This window comes from Schistocerca americana, chromosome 1 (assembly GCF_021461395.2).
Source record: "Schistocerca americana isolate TAMUIC-IGC-003095 chromosome 1, iqSchAmer2.1, whole genome shotgun sequence".
Lineage (NCBI taxonomy): Eukaryota > Metazoa > Arthropoda > Insecta > Orthoptera > Acrididae > Schistocerca > Schistocerca americana.
Genome location: NC_060119.1, coordinates 946,297,788 through 946,319,465, shown reverse-complemented (window position 1 = coordinate 946,319,465; position 21,678 = coordinate 946,297,788). Strand labels below are relative to the sequence as shown.

At 38.2% G+C, this 21,678-nt stretch overlaps 1 protein-coding gene across 3 annotated transcripts in view; it reads left to right on the top strand.

Moving 5' to 3' along the window:
• LOC124615620 (palmitoyltransferase ZDHHC8) overlaps positions 1 to 21,678 on the top strand; it is a 252,669-nt gene that overhangs the window by 99,363 nt on the left and 131,628 nt on the right. The window lies entirely within an intron of this gene.

Here is a 21,678-nt window from a genome sequence, read left to right as displayed (position 1 = left end):
GAATTAAATTAAGATAACATTTTGTCTTATTGGTACCTTTAATTCTGAAATTTGGGATTTTCTTGGTTGCTGATCAAATAATGTTAATTTGGTTCATAGGGACTATGTCATAAACATTACATACTTCATTTCTAAATACACTGTCATTGTAAAAAGTCACAGCAACTTTTAGTGATTCCAACTTCAGTTATTGTCCTTTTCACTTTATCAGCGGTGTTGTGAATAAGTTGTACTGTTTCCTACAGAGGTTATGTAATACGCTATAGACATGGGACACAGCACACTTTTTTTTTCTGAGGTATACAACACTTTTTGAGAGATGTGCACAATCAAAACACTAAAACATCAACTTTTTAGTACTTGTTTAATTTCAGATGGTGTGAAAATATGAAAATTTTGAGTCAGTAGCTAAGTTGAAAATGGTAATTTACTAGTCTTAATGAAGGAATTAGTGCAGTTTTTGGAAAGAGTGGACAGTGCAGAAAAGTTGCTTTGGGGGGAAAAAAAAATGAATTCATCTGTCAAACAATGGAAACTCCAGGAAGGAATATCAATAATGTAAGAAAAGATAAATTGCTATGTATCATACAGATAACATGCTAAGTTGCAGGAAGGCACAGTTACGACACTTCCACGCAAGTTTTCGGCCACAGCCTTCGTCGGAAAAAGACACACACACATCATTCATTCACACAAACAAGCACACCTCATGAACACATGACCGCAGACTCCTACATTTTGGCTCAAGCTACCGGAGTCGGTGGTAATGTGTGTATTACATACGCTTCTTTGCGTGAGTGAATGTTTTGTTTTTCTGTTCTTCTGATAAAGGTTGTGGCCGAAAGGTTACATGTAAGTGTCTTCTAATTGTGTCTGCAATGTAATGTGTTATCTTTATGGTAAGGAGCAGTCTAGCTTTTCCTACATTGTTGAATTCATCTCTCTTACATTCTTTACTCTGCAAAGTGTGGGGTCTTGTGCTAATTGAGTGTATATACCTCATCTTTGGCAACGAAAAAGGCTGTAAATTGTGTTCATGAGGTGTGCTTGTTTGTGTGAATGAATGATGTGTGTGTGTCTTTTTCCGACGAAGGCTGTGGCCGAAAACTTGCGTGTAAGTGTCGCACACAGTCTTTCTATTTTTCTCTTTTTCTGCTGCTGTGTGTTTATACGAAATATTTTTCTTGCTGAGGTAACCTGTTTCTTGTAATTTTCAGAAAACCCTTTTGATGGACACAGTTTAATGCTGTGGGTTATAGCAATGGTCGTATTGTTTATATACTGTCTCCTAAAGATATTATAATATTCATTTTCTCCTAACTGTGTGAATTTTGATGATATTGCTGGTAGCTGTACGTTGAAAGAACTGTGCGTCAAAGATATGAGACATTTCACATTTTAATGAAGTGTCTTATTGTAAGTGTTCTTTAAACTATCCAGATAGTTTTTGGAAAAAATTATTTTCTGGTTGATCAGAGGTGAAAAAGAGTTAAATAAAGAAACACACAGATCAGTGTGACTGAGCTGGGGAAGTTGTATTGTCAGCATTTCAAAATGGTACAAATGGCTCTGAGCACTATGGGACTTAACTTCTGAGGTCATCAGTCCCCTAGAACTTAGAACTACTTAAACCTAACTAACCTAAGGACATCACAAACATCAATGTTCGAGGCAGGATTCGAACCTGCGACCGTAGCGGTTGCGCGGTTCTAGACTTTAGCACCTAGAACCGCTCGGCCACCCCTGCCGGCTGTCAGCATTTGTGGTGGACTTGGATTCATGTTATTATGCTTATTAACACTATCTTGTTGTAAGATAAAATTATTTTCATTTAAATCTATACATGGAAAAACACCATATGTTATGTGATGAAGGGTACTTCAGGCACCATTGTTTCCAGTTCACACCTAGGTTTTTCTCACTCACATATGTATGCGTTACGTGCATCAATACTTTGTTGTCCATTATTCCCTCACTGAATTGCAAGTTTTGCATTCCAGCCCATCGTATTATGCAGCCATAAACAGATACCGACTTGCATCTGTACTTCAGGCTTCAAATTACCGATCACAATGTGGCTGCAGCTCCATTTGTGCTCAGTGTAATGTTATAAATACAAGGGTAAAATCAAACAGTGGAAAATACAGGATGGAATAATGACAGTATTATGAAAAGTGTAGTTGCTATTCACCGTATAGCAGAGATGCTGTGTTGCAGATAGGTGCAACAGAAGTACTGTAAAACACACAACCAAGACCAGACTGCGAGTAGAAGTGCACAATGGGAGAAGCAAACTGGGTCGTGGTTGTAAGGAGGAGATTGGGCCAAAAAGAGGGAGGGATAGCAGGGTAGATGTGGAGGGCGGTAAAGTGCTACTTGCAGAAGCATGCAGGGGCGAGATGGGGAGAGGGTAGGGCAGTTAGGTGTATTCGGGAGGTTAGACGGAGAGCAAAGGGGGTGGGCGTGGGGTTCATCAGCACACTGTGTGTGTGTGTGTGTGTGTGTGTGTGTGTGTGTGTGTGTGTGTGTGTGTGTGTGTGCGCGCCCGCGTGTCCCCCCCCCCCCCCCACACACACACACGCATACACTGTGCTGATGAACCCCACGCCCACCCCCTTTGCTCTCCGTCTAACCTCCAGGCTATATATTGCTGGAATGGGAACAGGGAAGGGCATAGATGGGTAAAGGACAATGACTAATGTAGCTTGAGGCCAGGAGGGTTATGGGAACGTGGGATATATAGCAGGTAGACTTCCTACCTGCGCAATTCAGAAAAGCTGATATTGGTGGGAAGGATCCAGATTGCAGAGGTTGTGAAGCAGACCGCCCAACATGATGTTCTTCATTTCAGTTACGGCTTCACAGCCTGTGCCATCTGCATCCTTCCCACCATGATGAGCTTTTCTGAAGTGTGCAGGGAGGAACTCTACCTACATTATATCCTGATGTCAGTGGGAAGGATCCAGATGGCACTGGCTGTGAAGCAGGATTTGAAATGAAGCAGATTGCCAAACACGACGTTCTTCATTTCGGTGACTGCTTCACAGCCAGAGCCACCTGCAACCCTCCCACAGACACCAGCTTTTCCGAATTGCGCTAGTGGGAACTCTCCCTACAATCTATCCTACATTCCCGTAACTCCCCTGGCCTCAACGTTTGTTAGTCATTGCCCTTTACCCCACCTATCCCCTTCCCTTCTTCATTCAGTACTACACAGCCCTCTAATCCACCAACGCGCACACAGTCTTTCTATTTTTCTCCTTTTCTGCTGCTGTCCCTTCCCGACTGCGCCTAGCTGCCCTACTCTCTCCCGCCTCGTCCCTGTATGCTTCCACAAACAGGACTTAAATGTCCCCCACCCCACCCTGTTACCCCTCCATGCCTATCTGCGACTCAGCATCTCTGCTGTATGGTGAGTAGCAACTGTCCTTGGTCAAATAAAAGTGTAATAAGCATGTACTTTAAATATAGAAATAATATAGTGCTTTCTATTTGGAACTCAGGAAACTTATGTTGTTATAACAATTAATTTGTTTGATCTTGCAGACCATAAAGGAAAACCTGTTCTATTCCTCTTTGCACTTTTTAAAATTTTGTTTGTTATGAATAGATGTTTAGAACAAAGGCAGATTAGAGGCGAAATCAATGGAAGAGCAAATACAACTTCAGTCAGTTAAAAGCAACAAAATGCTCGTTTCTGATTACTGATTTTAGTTCTGTGTTATTCCTTTGTGTAAATAAACTGAAGTTCCCATATTAATGTAGAACAAACTTTAACCTATCAGCTGTGAATTCTCCTGTTTCAAGCTGTGTATTGATATGTGCAAATGCTGTGCGTGGATTACTGTGCTGATAACTGCATTTGAAATATCTGTACTCTGTATGTGACTGTGACAGCTGCATCAAGTTGGTAAAAAGCTCAACCTGATGGCTGCTGTCTAGTAGTTGCTACACAGAACATTTATTTAAATTCTCAAACAGGGCAGTGAAACTCAGTTAAACACTTCGTGAGAGTCTCAAGAATTGAGATTTTTGTAGAGACTTTTCAGCAAGACAAATCCCCATCCCTAGCAAATAAATTGTGTGTATTCTGTTCTATATTTTCCATTCATTTGCTTTCACTTGTCGAGAAGTCACCATGGCTAGCATTAAAAAGGAACACATTTCAGAATAATTATTACTCTGCAGCAGAGTTCCCAGCTTGATGGATAGTTTTAATTTGCCAGAAAGTTTGAAATAGGCGCATACTATTCTACAGAGTGAAAATTCATCCTGGAAACAATACCATGGTCTGGGGTTAAGCTAGGTCTCCGCAGTACATTTTCTTCCAGGAGTGCTAGTCCCACAACGTATGCAGGATGCCTTCTTTGAGATTTGAAAGGTAGGGGTTGCTGAACTGGCAGAAGTAAAGCTGAGATCGTAGGTTGTGAGTCATGCTTGGACAGTTAAGTTGTTACAATACTTGCCTGCAAAATGCACAGGTCGCAGGTTCAAGTCCCATTTCGGCACACTGTTTTTAATCTGTCAGGAACTATCAAATCAGTGCATACTCTGCTGTAGTGTGAAAATTATTGTTGAATGTTGTCCTGTATCACTCTCTTGCAATTGTTTTTTAGAATTATGATACATTTTTCATACCTTTGTAAAGACTTTTTCTGAGAGTAAAATTCTCTTGGAGGAACAAAAATTGGTTTTGCAGACATCAGTCTTGTGAAAGTCTGCTTGCTCTATTTATCCACGAGAACAAGAACATAGAATGGTGCCCACAATAATTCTTTGTTCCTTGAGTTCTGAGTAGCAATTGACACAGTTGTGTACTTCAAGTGAATAGTGAACAAAATACAAGGTTATAGAATATATAATATGTGTTGACTTTGAAGGATAACTCAGCATGTTATTCTTAACCTGCTAATGTACTTATTCCTGTCTCAAAACTTTCAAAACCTTATGTTTTCTTTCTTGTAGTTTTACACGTTTTCGAAAATGTATTGCTTTGGCAACTCATTCCCATGTTTAGCTTGAAAATATAAGGAGATATTGTAGGTTGAAGTGGGTAAAAGGTATTATCCCAGGGTAACTGTGGCTCATTGCTAATCTTTGTTACAACAAATATGAAAATTTTCTATTTGAACATACAAATTAAAAGGTAGATAACATATACATATAAAAATCGCACTAGATTGGTGTTATAAATATGTTTTTGTGTTAGATTCTGAAGCATGGTGTGGTGCACAAGGGGTCCTGTCACCTGGGGCAGTGGTATTGTGTTTCTCTCTGAATATGTTTCCCATGTGGATCCTGTTTCTTGTAGCAAACTGTGAATTCTTGTGTCAGATTGCTCTTCTTCTCTGCCAGTTTATTGACTTCTGGGAACTGTCTTTGTGTCAACTGAAGAGTGTGGGGCATTCATCTTGGTCAGCTTGACTTAGGAGAAATGACACTCCCTTTGTATTTATCAATTATTTTTTCTGATAGGTTCAACGTAAGTTCCTCTCATTGTGTCTTTGTAGTCAGTCACAAGCTTTGGCTTTTTTAGTCTCACCATATCCATAGTGTGGACAGTTGAAAGAAATACCATGTCGTCTTGTATTTCTAATGCAGTGCTAGAACTTTTCCTCATCTTTCAATTGCAATTTTGCTCCTGTGCTATTTTTTATTTCAAAGGGATTGTGGCATCTCTTTTAGGGTCCTCTTTTACTGTTACATAACTATTGGTGGACTTCAAAATTAGGAGATCTGTTTACTGTGGGCAAGTTTAAAAGCTGTCAGTAGACTGTAACCTTCCTTCAGGAGTGGTATTAAAAGTGTCAAAACAACTTGCAATGACATTGGAAAAATCAATAAAGTCTGCATCCAGCTTTGTGTCTTTCCCCCCTATAAATAATCAGGGACCACATGTATCCGCTAGAAGATTCACAAAGCATGTAGAATTTTATCCCAAATCTCACCCTTTTCATTGGGATGTACTGTACCCAACCCAGTTGTCCCTTTTACAAAAATAGACTTTTGTCTACCATAATGTCTCATTCAGGAACAACGGAAGTTTGAATTTTTTTCAAAGTGCTGTTAAAGTGGCCAGATTTGTTCAGCTTAGGATTTGGGTAATTTATAGCACCATACACGTTATCAGAAAAATGAAGGTACTATTTGAGTTGGCAAAACCTCTTGTAAGTTATTACATCATAGAAAAATGGAGTTGATATTCTTGCCTGCTACATCCAAAACATATGCAATTCAGGTTTCTGAACAACACTTTGCAAAATGGTTAGAGCAAGGAAAATTTGAAGATCTTGACACAGTAGCTACAAAACATTACATCAGATTGTTGAAACACATTGGCTGATATGTTTAGCTATTTCCACATGTATCATTTCAGTCAAGTCTCTGTCAAAAAAGTTTACAAATATTTGGAGTTCACTATCAGTAAAAGGAATCGTACTGTGGGGATTATCAGCAAACAGAAATCTTGGTGGAGTGCAATCAGTATTTTGATCCACAACATGGTGCTCTCTCACCTGAGACCAATTTATAACGGTGTCTTCCTCACTTGATGAAAGTTGAAGAAAGACATCACCAGATTGCGAAGCAGGGATATCTTCCTTCTGCTCTTCCTCACTGAAATAATCACTATTCATTTTAGAAGACTACAGGCAGACATAATACTGCAACAGCCACAGCAAAATGCTACAAAACAACTTGATAATGTTGCAACAACTTCACAAGCACAAGCCAGTAGCAGTAAACTGTAACAAAACGTGAAACCGCAAAAAATGGCAACTAGTGACAGCAAGAGGAGCTACAAAGATCATAATCTGGATGCTGGTGCTAACTAGTGGCAGTGGCAGTTTATAATCGGGATGTTCGTGCAGAGATGCATAAAATTTGGAGGCCAAAGTTTTCTCTGGGTAATTATTTAGGAGGTCAAGATGCAGAATATTCGGATGTAAATAAAACTTCATGCATATCTTGAGGGAGAATTGCAAAGCCATTACTGATCACAATATATGTAAATGACCTTGTGGATGACATCAAAAGTTCAGTGTAGCTGTTTATCGATGAAGTTGAAGGTGTCACTGATGTGGAGTGACATGTGCAGAGGGTGATGCTTGATTTATGGGCTGGAAGTTGGCTGTCTACAGAAATAAAATTAATGTATCACACATAAATAACTGGAAAGATCCATTATTATTACATTACACTCTCAGTGGTCAGTCAGTGCAAAGTGGTAATAATAGTAAAATATTCAGGAGTGTGTGTGTGTGTGTGTGTGTGTGTGTGTGTGTCTGGAGTGCTATAAAGTAAAACTGTTAAAGTAATAGTAGGCAAAGCAGAGTTTGAGATAAATTGTGTGTTGTGAAGGGTTTACTGTTGACGTTCTAGAACACATTTAACTAAGAAGTATCCAGCAACATACTATTTTCTCTCATATATATACTGTGGAATGATCATGAGTGGCAGATAAGAGAAATAAAGAGATAGTGGCTACCCTCCCTGTTTACCTTTCCCCTGTTGCTTCATAACCTGGGTTATGAGTAACTGAATCAACTTTCCCTTCTTTCCCTTTTTTTCCTCTCTCCTCCCTGACGAAGGAACAAAGTTCCGAAAGCTAGGATAAAAATTTTCTGTTCTGTTTTGTGTATCTATCGACTGTACTGAGCTGAGGTAAGTACTGGCCAGCCCCTCTGTCACTTTGTTAGTATTTGTTTCACATCTCTCTCTCTTTGTTAGTATTTGTTTCACATCTCTCTCTCTTTGTTAGTATTTGTTTCACATCTTTATATAAGATTTTCCATTAATCATTTAGATAAGAGAAATAGATCGTCATACTGAGGCTTAGTGTCTGTCATTCTTCCAGTGTGCCATTAGCAAATGGAATAGGAAAATAGGGTGGGTGGTGGTGGTATTAGTATTAGTATTAGTATTAGTAGTAGTAGTAGTAGTAGTAGTAGTATTTCTTTCTTTTCTCAGACGTTATGTCTGGTCAAAAATTGAAAGTGACGCGGACCTTGATCAAGCGTGACTTCCTTTTAACTGTACGGTATATGTTATATTGCATTTAGGAACTTTCGGGTAATTGAACATGTATCAATAATTACGGATTTCTGTTGTTGTATATATAAGTTTGGATGTAGCTGTATTGCATTGATGTACTGGTGGATATTGTGTGGTATGACTCCTGTAGTTGATAGTATAATCGGTATAACGTCAACTTTATCCTGATGCCACATGTCCTTGACTTCCTCAGCCAGCTGGATGTATTTTTCAATTTTTTCTCCTGTTTTCTTCTGTATATTTGTTGTATTGGGTATGGATATTTCGATTAGTTGTGTTAATTTCTTCTTTTTATTGGTGAGTATGATGTCAGGTTTGTCATGTGGTGTTGTTGTATCTGTTATGATGGTTCTGTTCCAGTATAATTTGTATTAATCATTCTCCAGTACATTTTGTGGTGCATACTTGTATGTGGGAACGTGTTGTTTTGTAAGTTTATGTTGCAAGGCAAGCTGTTGATGTATTATTTTTGCTACATTGTCATGTCTTCTGGGGTATTCTGTATTTGCTAGTATTGTACATCCGCTTGTTATGTGATCTACTGTTTCTATTTGTTGTTTGCAAAGTCTGCATTTATCTGTTGTGGTATTTGTTGTTGTTGTTGTTGTTGTTGTGGTGGTCTTCAGTCCTGAGACTGGTTTGATGCAGCTCTCCATGCTACTCTATCCTGTGCAAGCTTCTTCATCTCCCAGTACCTACTGCAACCTACATCCTTCTGAATCTGCTTAGTGTATTCATCTCTTGGTCTCCCTCTACGATTTTTACCCTCCACGCTGCCCTCTAATACTAAATTGGTGATCCCTTGATGCCTCAGAACATGTTCTACCAACCGATCCCTTCTTCTGGTCAAGTTGTGCCACAAACTTCTGTTCTCCCCAATCCTATTCATTAGTTATGTGATCTACCCATCTAATCTTCAGCATTCTTCTGTAGCACCACATTTCGAAAGCTTCTATTCTCTTCTTGTCCAAACTATTTATCGTCCACGTTTCACTTCCATACATGGCTACACTCCATACAAACACTTTCAGAAACGACTTCCTGACACTTAAATCTATACTCGATGTTAACAAATTTCTCTTCTTCAGAAATGCTTTCTTTGCCATTGCCAGTCTACATTTTATATCCTCTCTACTTCGACCATCATCAGTTATTTTGCTCCCCAAATAGCAAAACTCATTTACTGCTTTAAGTGTCTCATTTCCTAATCTAATTCCCTCAGCATCACCCGACTTAATTCGACTACATTCCATTATCCTCGTTTTGCTTTTGTTGATGTTCATCTTATATTCTCCTTTCAAGACACTGTCCGTTCCATTCAACTTCTCTTCCAAGTCCTTTGCTGTCTCTGACGGAATTACAATGTCATCGGCGAACCTCAAAGTTTTTATTTCTTCTCCATGGATTTTAATACCTACTCCGAATTTTTCTTTTGTTTCCTTTACTGCTTGCTCAATATACAGATTGAATAACATCGGGGAGAGGCTACAACCCTGTCTTACTCCCTTCCCAACCACTGCTTCCCTTTCAGGCCCCTTGTCTCTTATAACTGCCATCTGGTTTCTGTACAAATTGTAAATAGCCTTTCATTCCCTGTATTTTACCCCTGCCACCTTTAGAATATGAAAGAGAGTATTCCAGTCAACATTGTCAAAAGCTTTCTCTAAGTCTACAAATGCTAGAAACGTAGGTTTGCCTTTCCTTAATCTTTCTTCTAAGATAAGTCGTAAGGTCAGTATTGCCTCACGTGTTCCAGTGTTTCTACGGAATCCAAACTGATCTTCCCTGAGGTCGTCTTCTACTAGTTTTTCCATTCGTCTATAAAGAATTCGTGTTAGTATTTTGCAGCTGTGGCTTATTAAACTGATTGTTCGGTAATTTTCACATTTGTCAACACCTGCTTTCTTTGGAATTATTACATTCTTCTTGAAGTCTGGGGGTATTTCGCCTGTTTCATGCATCTTGCTCACCAGATGGTAGAGTTTTGTCAGGACTGGCTCTCCCAAGGCCGTCAGTAGTTCCAATGGAATGTTGTCTACTCCAGGGGCCTTGTTTCGACTCAGGTCTTTCAGTGCTCTGTCAAACTCTTCACGCAGTATCATATCTCCCATTTCATCTTCATCTACATCTACATCCTCTTCCATTTCCAGAATATTGTCCTCAAGTACATCGCCCTTGTATAGACCCTCTATATACTCCTTCCACCTTTCTGCTTTCCCTTCTTTGCTTAGAGCTGGGTTTCCATCTGAGCTCTTGATGTTCATACAAGTGTTTCTCTTATCTCCGAAGGTCTCTTTAATTTTCCTGTAGGCAGTATCTATCTTAGCCCTAGTGAGATAAGCCTCTACATCCTTACCTTTGTCCTCTAGCCATCCCTGCTTAGCCATTTTGCACTTCCTGTCGATCTCATTTTTGAGACGTTTGTATTCCTTTTTGCCTGCTTCATTTACTGCATTTTTATATTTTCTCCTTTCATCAAATTCAATATTTCTTCTGTTACCCAAGGATTTCTACTAGCCCTCATCTGTTTACCTACTTGATCCTCTGCTGCTTTCACTACTGCATCTCTCAAAGCTACCCATTCTTCTTGTGGTATTGGGATCTTTAATAATATGCTTGCTGTAATATCTGGTGTTTATTGTTTGGTCCTGTATTGCAATCATGAATGCTTCCGTCTCACTGTATATATTGCCTTTTCTTAGCCATGTGTTGGATGCGTCTTGATCCATGTGTGGCTGTGTTAGATGATACGGGTGCTTGCCATGTAGTGTTTTCTTTTTCCAATGTACTTTCTTCGTATCTGTTGATGTTATGTGATCTAAAGGGTTGTAGAAGTGGTTATGAAATTGCAATGGTGTAGCCGATGTATTTATATGAGTGATTGCTTTGTGTATTTTGCTAGTTTCTGCTCGTTCTAGAAAGAATTTTCTTAAATTGTCTACCTGTCCATAATGTAGGTTTTTTATGTCGATAAATCCCCTTCCACCTTCCTTTCTGCTTAATGTGAATCTTTCTGTTGCTGAATGTATGTGATGTATTCTATATTTGTGGCATTGTGATCATGTAAGTGTATTGAGTGCTTCTAGGTCTGTGTTGCTCCATTTCACTGCTCCAAATGAGTAGGCCAATATTGGTATAGCATAAGTATTTATAGCTTTTGTCTTGTTTCTTGCTGTCAATTCTGTTTTCAGTATTTTTGTTAGTCTTTGTCTATATTTTTCTTTTAGTTCTTCTATAATATTTGTATTATCTATTCCTATTTTTTGTCTGTATCCTAGATATTTATAGGCATCTGTTTTTTCCATCGCTTCTATGTAGTCACTGTGGTTATTCAATATGTAATCTTCTTGTTTAGTGTGTTTTCCCTTGAATATGCTATTTTTCTTACATTTGTCTGTTCCAAAAGCCATATTTATATCATTGCTGAATACTTCTGTTATCTTTAGTAATTGGTTGAGTTGTTGATTGGTTGCTGCCAGTAGTTTTAGATCATCCATGTATAGCAAATGTGTGATTTTGCATTGGTATGTTCCAGTAATATTATATCCATAATTTGTATTATTTAGGATGTTGGATAGTGGGTACAGAGCAAGACAGAACCAGAAAGGACTTAATGAGTCTCCTTGGTATATTCCACACTTAATCTGCATTGGCTGTGATGTGATATTATTTGAATTTGTTTGGATATTAAGTGTGGTTTTCCAATTTTTCATTACTATGTTTAGGATCTACTTTGTATATTTCCAATATTTGTAGTAACCATGAGTGGGGTACGCTATCAAAAGCTTTTTGGTAATCAATGAATGCGTAGTGTAGCGACCTTTGTTTAGTTTTAGCTTGATATGTCACCTCTGCATCTATTATCAGTTGCTCTTTACATCCTCGTGCTCCTTTGCAACAGCCTTTTTGTTCTTCATTTTTATTATTATTATTATTATTATTATTATTATTAGTAGTAGTAGTAGTAGTAGTAGTAGTACCACCACCACCACCACCACCACCACCACCTGAAGTACCCTTTCCACACACTGTAACATGTCTGGTGTGTGTGTGTGTGTGTGTGTGTGTGTGTGTGTGTGTGTGTGTGTGTGTGTGTGTGTGTGTGTGTGGGGGGGGGGGGGGGGGGGGAGGGGAAAGTGTTAATAATGAAATAAAATGTTTAATTCACTTATTAACACATATTTATATTCTGTTTTATGCAGTTGACAAATACTTCAGTGAAGTAAAATTATATTGATCAAACAGTTCCCCTGTGCAATACTTGTAGCCAAACTGTAAAGTTTAATCCATTGAAAGAAAAACCATTTGCACTATCTTGCCATAATATTTGACTCTGTGGTTTTTGTGTAGTAATGTATGATTCCTTGTGGAGGATGTGTGGGCTATTGGAATTTTCATCTACTGCATTTCTGTCATAGTGTTTGAAGATCTCTGGTGACATTTTTTTTTGATTTTATGAAGAAATAGGTCAGTTTATCACACTTAATCATTCTTAGGACATGAATGTGGGTAATTTGGTTTGCTGACCAAACATTATTGATGGTTGCAGTGACAAGTTAATGATATGATTTTGTGTTGATAGGTGTGAAGAATGGAGTGAAGTTTAAAACTTGGACGACAATTTAAAATACGCGCAGTGGGATCAGTTTACTGTATTTTCTGCTGTAAACTGTTTGGTTTCTTAGGTAATTTTCAGGCCCAGACGGCAGTCTTTAGGTACTATTAAGAGTTTCTAATGGCCCCTAATAGTGCTAATACATTTTAGCAGATAATCTCACAGCCATTAGTACATTCATTGGTTTACCAGTAATTTGCTAACTGGCAGGGCACTTCTACATGATGTGCTTCCAGTATTTATGGAATTTTATGCAGTGTGTGTCCATTTTATCAGTAACACTCGCTTTTATGCTCCCTGTGTTTTACTTTCTCTTTGCTTAGCCCTTTTTATCAGCTATTGTTGACTGTAATTTTCTTCTACTACACCACACATGGCAGCACACTGGTAAGATAGGGGCTCACATTTGAGAGGGCAAGGATTCAGTTTTACAGTGTGGGTTTCCTATGACTTCCCTAATTTATGTAAGGCAAATGCTGAGATTGTTCCTTAAAAAAAAAAAAAAAAAAAAAGCAGCCAATTGCCTCTTCATTCTTCCCTATTTAAATCTTTTTGATCCATGTCAAACCACCTTCCATTGTTGTTACTCAGATGCCCTTGTAATTAACAGGACATTAAATGTAAACTTCCTTCCTACATTCTGTCCAACTTCGCTTGCTGCCTCTGTGTGATACTTTTTGCTGTGTCCCTTTTCCCTCCTCCCTGTTACATGCTTACAACTGCTTTGATTGCTCATTTGGCCAATAGCACAAAGCAGGAGTTAATTATTTAAAAAATTGTAGTAACTTAATTTTAATGAGCAAATTTTTTATGGTGAATTGTGGGATCATAAGATACGATATTTGAAATGTAATTTCTATTGAGAGTATTATGTATACAATCTTGTGTCCCTCATGTCCTTGGTGTTTTCTGCTGTGTGCAAATATTACTTTTCTGCTGTTAGGAACATTGAACAATTAGTTATCTAATATATTTTAGTGGAACTTGGTATTTTTTAATAGTTCATTTTCAAGTAAAACTATAAATTGAAGGAATGTTTTTAAGTAATGTCTGTATCAATATGGCCGGCCCCAGTGGCCGAACGGTTCTAGACGCTTTGGTCCGGAACCGCGCGACTGCAGCGGTCACAGGTTCGAATCCTGCCTCGGGCATGGATGTGTGTGATGTCCTTAGGTTAGTTAGGTTTAAGTAGTTCTAAGTTCTAGGGGACTGATGACCTCAGATGTTAAGTCCCATAGTGCTCAGAGCCATTTTTTGTATCAATATGGAATCTAGTAAAAAGTGCAGTGCTGTAAGAGTACAGCATTGAGTTGTCAGTGTGAATGCCACAGTTATTTCCATAAATACCTAATGACACCATGATTTGTGATGAATGCAGGAAAGATGTACTCAAATTGAAAAAATAGAGCCAATCAATGATGAAAATGTTGAAGAGGAAGAGTCTTCTGGATCGGAGGTAATCCTGGACAAAGACCCAGACTACCATACAACTTCAGTGGTTGTTCAAACGCTTAATACATCAATAAAATATTCTCAGGTTTCTCAAGCCATGGCAAGTGGTTAACTGCCCACGAGCTTTCTGCAGAGATCTCTGCCATTGTTATGTGGTTGACTGTGGGTGGAGTGCCACTACTGTGCTTATATAGCCATGCCGCCATCACTGGTGTCACTAGTGCATAGTCCCATGCGATATGTGGCAGTTTTTGGAGACACAACCACTGCGCCTGGTTCAACTCCCCAGTTGCAGTATCCCAGGCCATACTCAGCTGCAGTCCACTGTCTTTATTGAGGATGTTGTCTGATAGTTTGATCTCTATTGCTTCATGTATTATGTTATCCCAGAAGCCTTTTGTCTGTTTAAAAATAGAAGTGTCATCAAATGCAATTTGGTGTCCATTTTCCAGTGCATACTCTGCTACAGCTGATTTTTCGGGATAGCGCAGGTGAAAACACTTTTCATGTTATGTGTGACACTGTTCAGTAGTGCAGACAGTCTGACCGACATAAAACTGCCGCCACCCATACAGTATTTCATGTATTCATATATTCAGGTGTTCTGAGGCCTACATCATCTTTCACAGGCTTCATTAGTTGCTGGATCTCTGGTGGGGGCTAGAAGACTTGCCATGAGAGCAAAGCGTTTGTACTTAATACATCACCTAAAGGGCTAGCTGAGTCCCAAACTGGTAAGAAAAGAAAAATCTAAACACTATGCCAAATCAATTGTGAATAAAATCTTTGTCAATGAAATGTAAAATTTTGTTACTACTGAAACTTCATCAGGTGATGATACTGATATTGACAACTTAACTATTGTTTTTTAGTTGTACAAGTAGGCCAAAGGTTTTTACAAGTTCACCTGAAAAGTGAAATAAACAGGAAGACAAAGAGCAAATTTAATGCTTCTAATTACATTGTTTGGCAACCCAAAGAAAATTTTGAAAGAAAAAGAATATATGGTAGGTCCAAACCAAAGCCAGAGAAATGTTTACCAATAGAAACTGTGCATTCATTTTATGAAAATGATGTTAGCTAGGCAATGGCAGGTATTAAAGACTGTGTGACTGTTATGGAACAAATTGGAAGTAAAACAAAAACATCAGAAAGACTTGCATTGTGTAAGCTTAAGGCAGTTTACAAACATTTTAAACACAAGATTTCTAACATATAAACAGTTTTTTCTAAATTTACTGAGTTGAGACCAAAACATTGTTTATTAGCAGGACAGAGCAGCACACACTCTGTTTGTGTAGGCACAACTCACCAAAACATAAAATTTTTGATAGAAAATGCCAAACTAAATACAGTAACAAATGGCAGCATAAACAATTACAAACGACACATTGCAAAAATGCTTTGCAAACTATCATCAGTTGACTGCAACATGGGAAATTGTGAATTTTGCTAGGCGCTCAGTCCGGAACCGCGCGACTGCTACGGTCGCAGGTTCGAATCCTGCCTCGGGCATGGATGTGTGTGGTATCCTTAGGTTAGTTAGGTTTAAGTAGTTCTAAGTTCTAGGGGACTGATGACCACAGATGTTAAGTCCCATAGTGCTCAGAGCCTTTTTTTTTTCTCCAAGGAGAAACTGTAATATGTAAAATTATACAAGACATGTAAGAGTTCAGTTCTGCTAGTGGGTGTCAGTTGACAGCTGCAATCTGGAAATCGTACAGATAACTTCTGAATAATGTATATAGATTTATTCTGTAGTAAGATGTTCTCTTTGATTCGGCTTGACTTCTTTGCCAAACAACGAAGAGCATTTTTTAACTCAACAAAAGAAAATCTTAATGAATCAGAATTAGTCGTCACATGTGAATTTTCAGAAAATTATAGTGTAATTCTACAGGATCAAGCTCAGAGTTACCACTGGACAAGCAAACAGATCACTGGACATCCTTTAGTTATTTATTACAAACACGAAGACAAAATTGAGCATCTGAGTTTTGCATTGTTTCAGATTGCTTAGAGCACAATACAGTTATCCGCAGCTCGTGGTCTAGGGGCTAGCATTGCTGCCTTTGGATCATAGGGTCCTGTGTTTGATTCTTGGCTGGGTTGGGGATTTTCTCTGCCTGGAGACTGGGTGTTTGTGTTGTCCTCATCATTTCATCATCATCATCATTTGTGGCTGTGGCTGGGTTGGACTGCGTAAAAATTGGGACTTTGTACGGGCACTGAGGACTGTGCAGTTGAGTGCACCACAAAATAATAACAGTAATAATAATAATAATAATAATAATCACAATACAGTTGCTGTTTAGACCTTTCAGAAGAATCTAATTTCATATACAACAAATTTCAAAAGCTTCTCTAACAGTTTGGACCACTTGAAGTGGTGAAGTATGTGTGCGACCTTCCCACTTCTTTTACACGAGTTGACTTACTTGTGAGTGCGCAGCCGATCTTCTTCGCTGGTTAGACAGCTACTGGAATATCTAAAAACTTCTCCTCCAAAGAATGATGCTAGTTAAAGGAACATGTAAGGATCTCTCTCTCTCTCTCTCTCTCTCTCTCTACTCGTGTAATAAGTAGGTACTCAAAGAAATACTTTCAGTTCACTCCAGGTACATTTCAACTTCTATAAAGAACAATTTCTCATTTCTCACATAAATATTTGACTTCTTGTAAGTCACCCATGCGTCTCCCATTACACACCGTTAAGTTACTTTTAGAACAGAAATGGGTTTAAAAATCACGTTTCTATTACACAGATATCAGAAACATGTCTTGCCTCTAGCAAGTCCAAGTTAAGAATTACTTAAGTCTTTCTCAACTCCACTGTTCCTTTGTCACTAACAGTAGTCACCAATACAAAACAGCACAGAATAACACAGAAGTTCCTTCGTTCTTCTGTGTGCTTTCACTATGACTTCCATGGATTGACCGACAAGTACTCGTTGGTGCCGTTCGACCCCCGTGTCTACAGTCTTCTCACGACAAATTTCAGACCTGCACACACAGGCAGGTGATGCACTGCATATAGGGTTCCTTTTTCCCATTCACATCTAAAATATCATGTGTGGAGACGGTGGAAGGACGAGTGGTTCTAGAATTTATGCGAGAAATTCTCGAATCACTACACTTACAAAAAAAATTTATCAGATGGTTCAAAAATAAAAATAACTTTCTGAAACTTTTTTTGTGAGGAAAACCTCAAAATAAATGTTTAGTGGCACTTTGTCGCAACAACATGTTGGAAAGGGGCTTACGTTGGGTTAGAGGGTTCTGTTAACAGACTGGCAGCTCATGCAAGTTTGCAAAGGTATACCATAACCAGATCCAAACCCCATGAGATCTGTTTGAGTGGGCAGTGCGTACAACAGGAAACCAGTCCAAAGTTGCAAATTTTACTTTTTTTATTTACTCAATGACTATTTTCAGGCCGAGACCCGTTTCTAAATAATTGTAACATAATCAAAAATGGTATACCCTGAACTGTTCATTGCACATTTTTGACATGGTTTTCACATCTTTGGAGATACCATTTTTGACTATGTTAGTTGATTTGAAAATGGGTCTTGGCTCAAAAATAGTAATACAGTAAATAAAAGAATTGAAATTTGCAACTTTGGACTGTTTTTTTTTGTACTGATTAACTGAACTTCTTGACCCACAGCTATTCCAGCATGCTGGAAATTCATGATCAGTAGATAAAATAAAAAAAATAGATTTTTGCCTATTCCACTCAAGAATAGTAAGCTCCTTCAGAAATGTTCTTAAAAAGCCAGCTTGAAGAAACATTGACACTAAAAGGAACACAACAATTTCGTGCAGTCATTCGCAATACTACATCAGAATTATTAGTGAAACAGTTTTCAGGTAAACGTGTAGTGTTGAGAGGGAGGTAACTACATCACCGGACAAACCAAAGTTACAAGATGTATCAGACTACATGTGTATACCAACAGCTTGTGGCTTGGGTAAATTTTAGAAAAGAATTAAGAACTTGATGAAGTGAAAATAACTTCTCTTCAACCTTGTGGACCAGCTACATCAGTCTCCTTTCCTACACATGCGGATGTCTATGAGTGCCAACTGTGGATGTTCTCACAAAAGTAAATACATTTACTCTGGCTGGGAGAACATACACTCTTGTTAAAAGTGATGTAAGCCAAACCTAGTTGGCTTTTTTAAAATATAATCTTTAAAAGCCCAAGAAAATTTTGGGAATTGCTTTCAACTCAAACCTTAATATTTTTAAAGATTAGTGTTAATTTATATTTTGTAGATAGTTTAAAAATTATCATTAGCTCCAACCGTATATATAAGGGAACCTATTATGCAAAAACAAGCATCATGTATGTAATTACTTTTTTGTTTAATAGTCTGGTCAAAGCAATATGGACCAGAAATACTATAAATACTTCCCTTTCTTCATACCTTATTAAAATTTGAACTTACAGATCTCATGTTAAGCATTCTTGGTTTACTAATTAATAAACTATTCGTTTAAATTCCATAAAATTAAAGTAAGCAATCAGCTTTGTTATAAAATATGCTAATTGGTTTTGTTTTAAGACTATGATATTTTCATTTTTCAAATACTATTTTGTTAACTTTCTTTATAGTTTAATTAAAATCACTATTTGTTAAAGGTAGATGTGGTCAAACAGAGCTATTACTGAAAAACAAGTCAGGATTAATTTGTTTAACAATAAACCCATTATTACATTATATTTATATTTTACCATGTAATTTACAACAGTACTAAGTATTTATGAAAATATTTTGAAAATTTTAAATTAAGTGCTTTTTGGAAAAAAATTAGATCAAAATTTAAATTTGTATTTTGAAAAAAAAAAAAAATCATAATTAGAAGCTATGTTGTTGTATACCATTGGAAAGAGCATAAAAAGATGCAAAAATACACCGTTTCCAGTTCTCTAGCTCAATTAGAACACCTCCTCCTAGAGTGATTTAAATAAGTCTGTTCACACCTTTTTTTTTTTTTTTTTTTTTTTTTTTTTTTTTTTTTTTTTTTTTTTTTTTTTACCAGTTTTGGAACATTTTACATGCCCATATTTGAGAAAAGGTTTAAGCTAAAAAATAGATTTTTTTTTTTTTTTTTTAACCACTTTGATTATATCAGAGTTTAGCAAAAATCTAAAATGGTGAAGTAAACTGTGTGTGTGTGTGTGTGTGATCTGACATGGAATGGTACAAAGTAGTCATTACCATTTAGAACAACATTGCTTTTAATGACACATTGGGTATATCAGCAAAATCTAATGATTCCGCCTAAATCATATGTAAACGCTATGTTTGAAAAATTACTTTGTACAATATTTCTTATTACAGCTTCTCGTTTAAAATGATGTATTTTTTATTACATTTTGGAGAAATATATTGGCTATAATGTCCAATGTTCGTTTTTGTTTCGTATATGCGATACCAATAACAATATAGTGCCCATTTTCAAACCCTTTATTTTCAGTAGCTTTTTGGTTTCAAATCGGTATGTTCGTTAACAGTCAGTGCAAGCATCACCTTAAAAATGTCTCAGAAGAGAGGGAAGTATTTAATATTGAAGAAGGGTCACACATAATATGCTGATTATAAAATGGCAAAACAAATGTCAGCATCGCAAAGGGAGCAGCTACCTCACACTTGATTCCTACGAACTCAGTTATTGAAAAATGGTGAGGATGAGGATCACATTTCTTGTGTAGAATTAACACAAGAACTTAGTCCAGCTTTGTCACTTTGTGAAATAGAGTACATCACCCAGGTAAACAACAGTCTTAAGGTGTACGCCATGGCGAGTGAAGAAGAAATTGTAACAGATACTGAAAGCTAACATGTGATTGACGAAAATGAAAATGAACAAGAACCGTTTATTGTGCCATCATTTAACAAAGATCTCAGTGCCGTCAAAAGATGATCTTAATACAAATGACATCGGTGAGGCTTTAAAACAAATGAATCGTGAAATGCAAGAATTGTGTGCCCGTCTTAATGTACGTGTTACTGTATCGTGTTTTAAAGTTAAAGAAATTGATTAGAAAGCTAAGCAATTCTGTCTTTGCTGTGGGTGTAGGAAGCTAGAAAATTACATCCCATAATGTGTTTTTATTTATTGATTTGTTTGTTTATTTATTTTTTATTTTATTTATTTATTTATTTATTTATTTATTTTTTTCAAAGTACGGATATGACTAGTTATGTATTTGTTGTGTGTTTCGTGGTTATGTGTGTGGGAGATTTTAAATGTGTTAGGTACAGTACATCACTTGTGTACGTAATGTTGAAGAGAAACGTAGGAGAAAGTGAAGACCATCGTCTAATTAATGCATTGAATAATATTGTTTCGTTTTGGTACTGTTCATTAATTTTTGTTATACAGTAACTGGAACAGAGTTGTCATTCATGGCTTCTATACCATTCAGTTAGTTTTAAACATGATCAACATGTTCTCTCTTTAGTTATCAAAGATGTTGTTGGCATTTGAGAAAAACTTACGTTGTTGGTACATCTTTCTTCGTTTACTAAAGGTTTTTACATTTTGCTGTCATTATTGCTGTAGGTACTGCGTAAATAAATAAAAAAAAAAAATCCTGTTCAGTCCCTCTCCACAAATACCATAGGCATCCTGTATTTCTGCCGATTTTAGAAGTTTAATTCTTGAGCAACCTGCCTCCCTCACACCTGCCCGTTCCGACCCCGCCCCTCTCTGACCATTCTCCCCCCCCCCCCCCCCAATAAACTTCCCGTTCCTTAGCCCCCACCCATAAATTTTTTGGTCCTCCACCCCCTCCCCCCTCCCCTCATAAGCTGCTTGTTCCTCCTCCACCACCTCCCCTCATAAGCTGCTTGTTCCTCCTCCACCACCTCCCCTCATAAGCTGCTTGTTCCTCCTCCACCACCTCCCCTCATAAGCTGCTTGTTCCTCCTCCACCACCTCCCCTCATAAGCTGCTTGTTCCTCCTCCACCACCTCCCCTCATAAGCTGCTTGTTCCACCACCACCACCTCCCCTCATAAGCTGCTTGTTCCACCACCAACACCACCTCCCCTCATGAGCTGCTTGTTCCACCACCACCACCTCCCCTCATGAGCTGCTTGTTCCACCACCACCACCTCCCCTCATGAGCTGCTTGTTCCACCACCACCACCTCCCCTCATGAGCTGCTTGTTCCACCACCACCACCTCCCCTCATGAGCTGCTTGTTCCACCACCACCACCTCCCCTCATGAGCTGCTTGTTCCACCACCACCACCTCCCCTCATGAGCTGCTTGTTCCACCACCACCACCTCCCCTCATGAGCTGCTTGTTCCACCACCACCACCTCCCCTCATGAGCTGCTTGTTCCACCACCACCACCTCCCCTCATGAGCTGCTTGTTCCACCACCACCACCACCTCCCCTCATAAGCTGCTTGTTCCACCACCACCACCACCTCCCCTCATAAGCTGCTTGTTCCACCACCACCACCACCTCCCCTCATAAGCTGCTCGTTCCACCTCCACAACCTCCCCTCATAAGCTGCTCATTCCTGCTCCCCCCC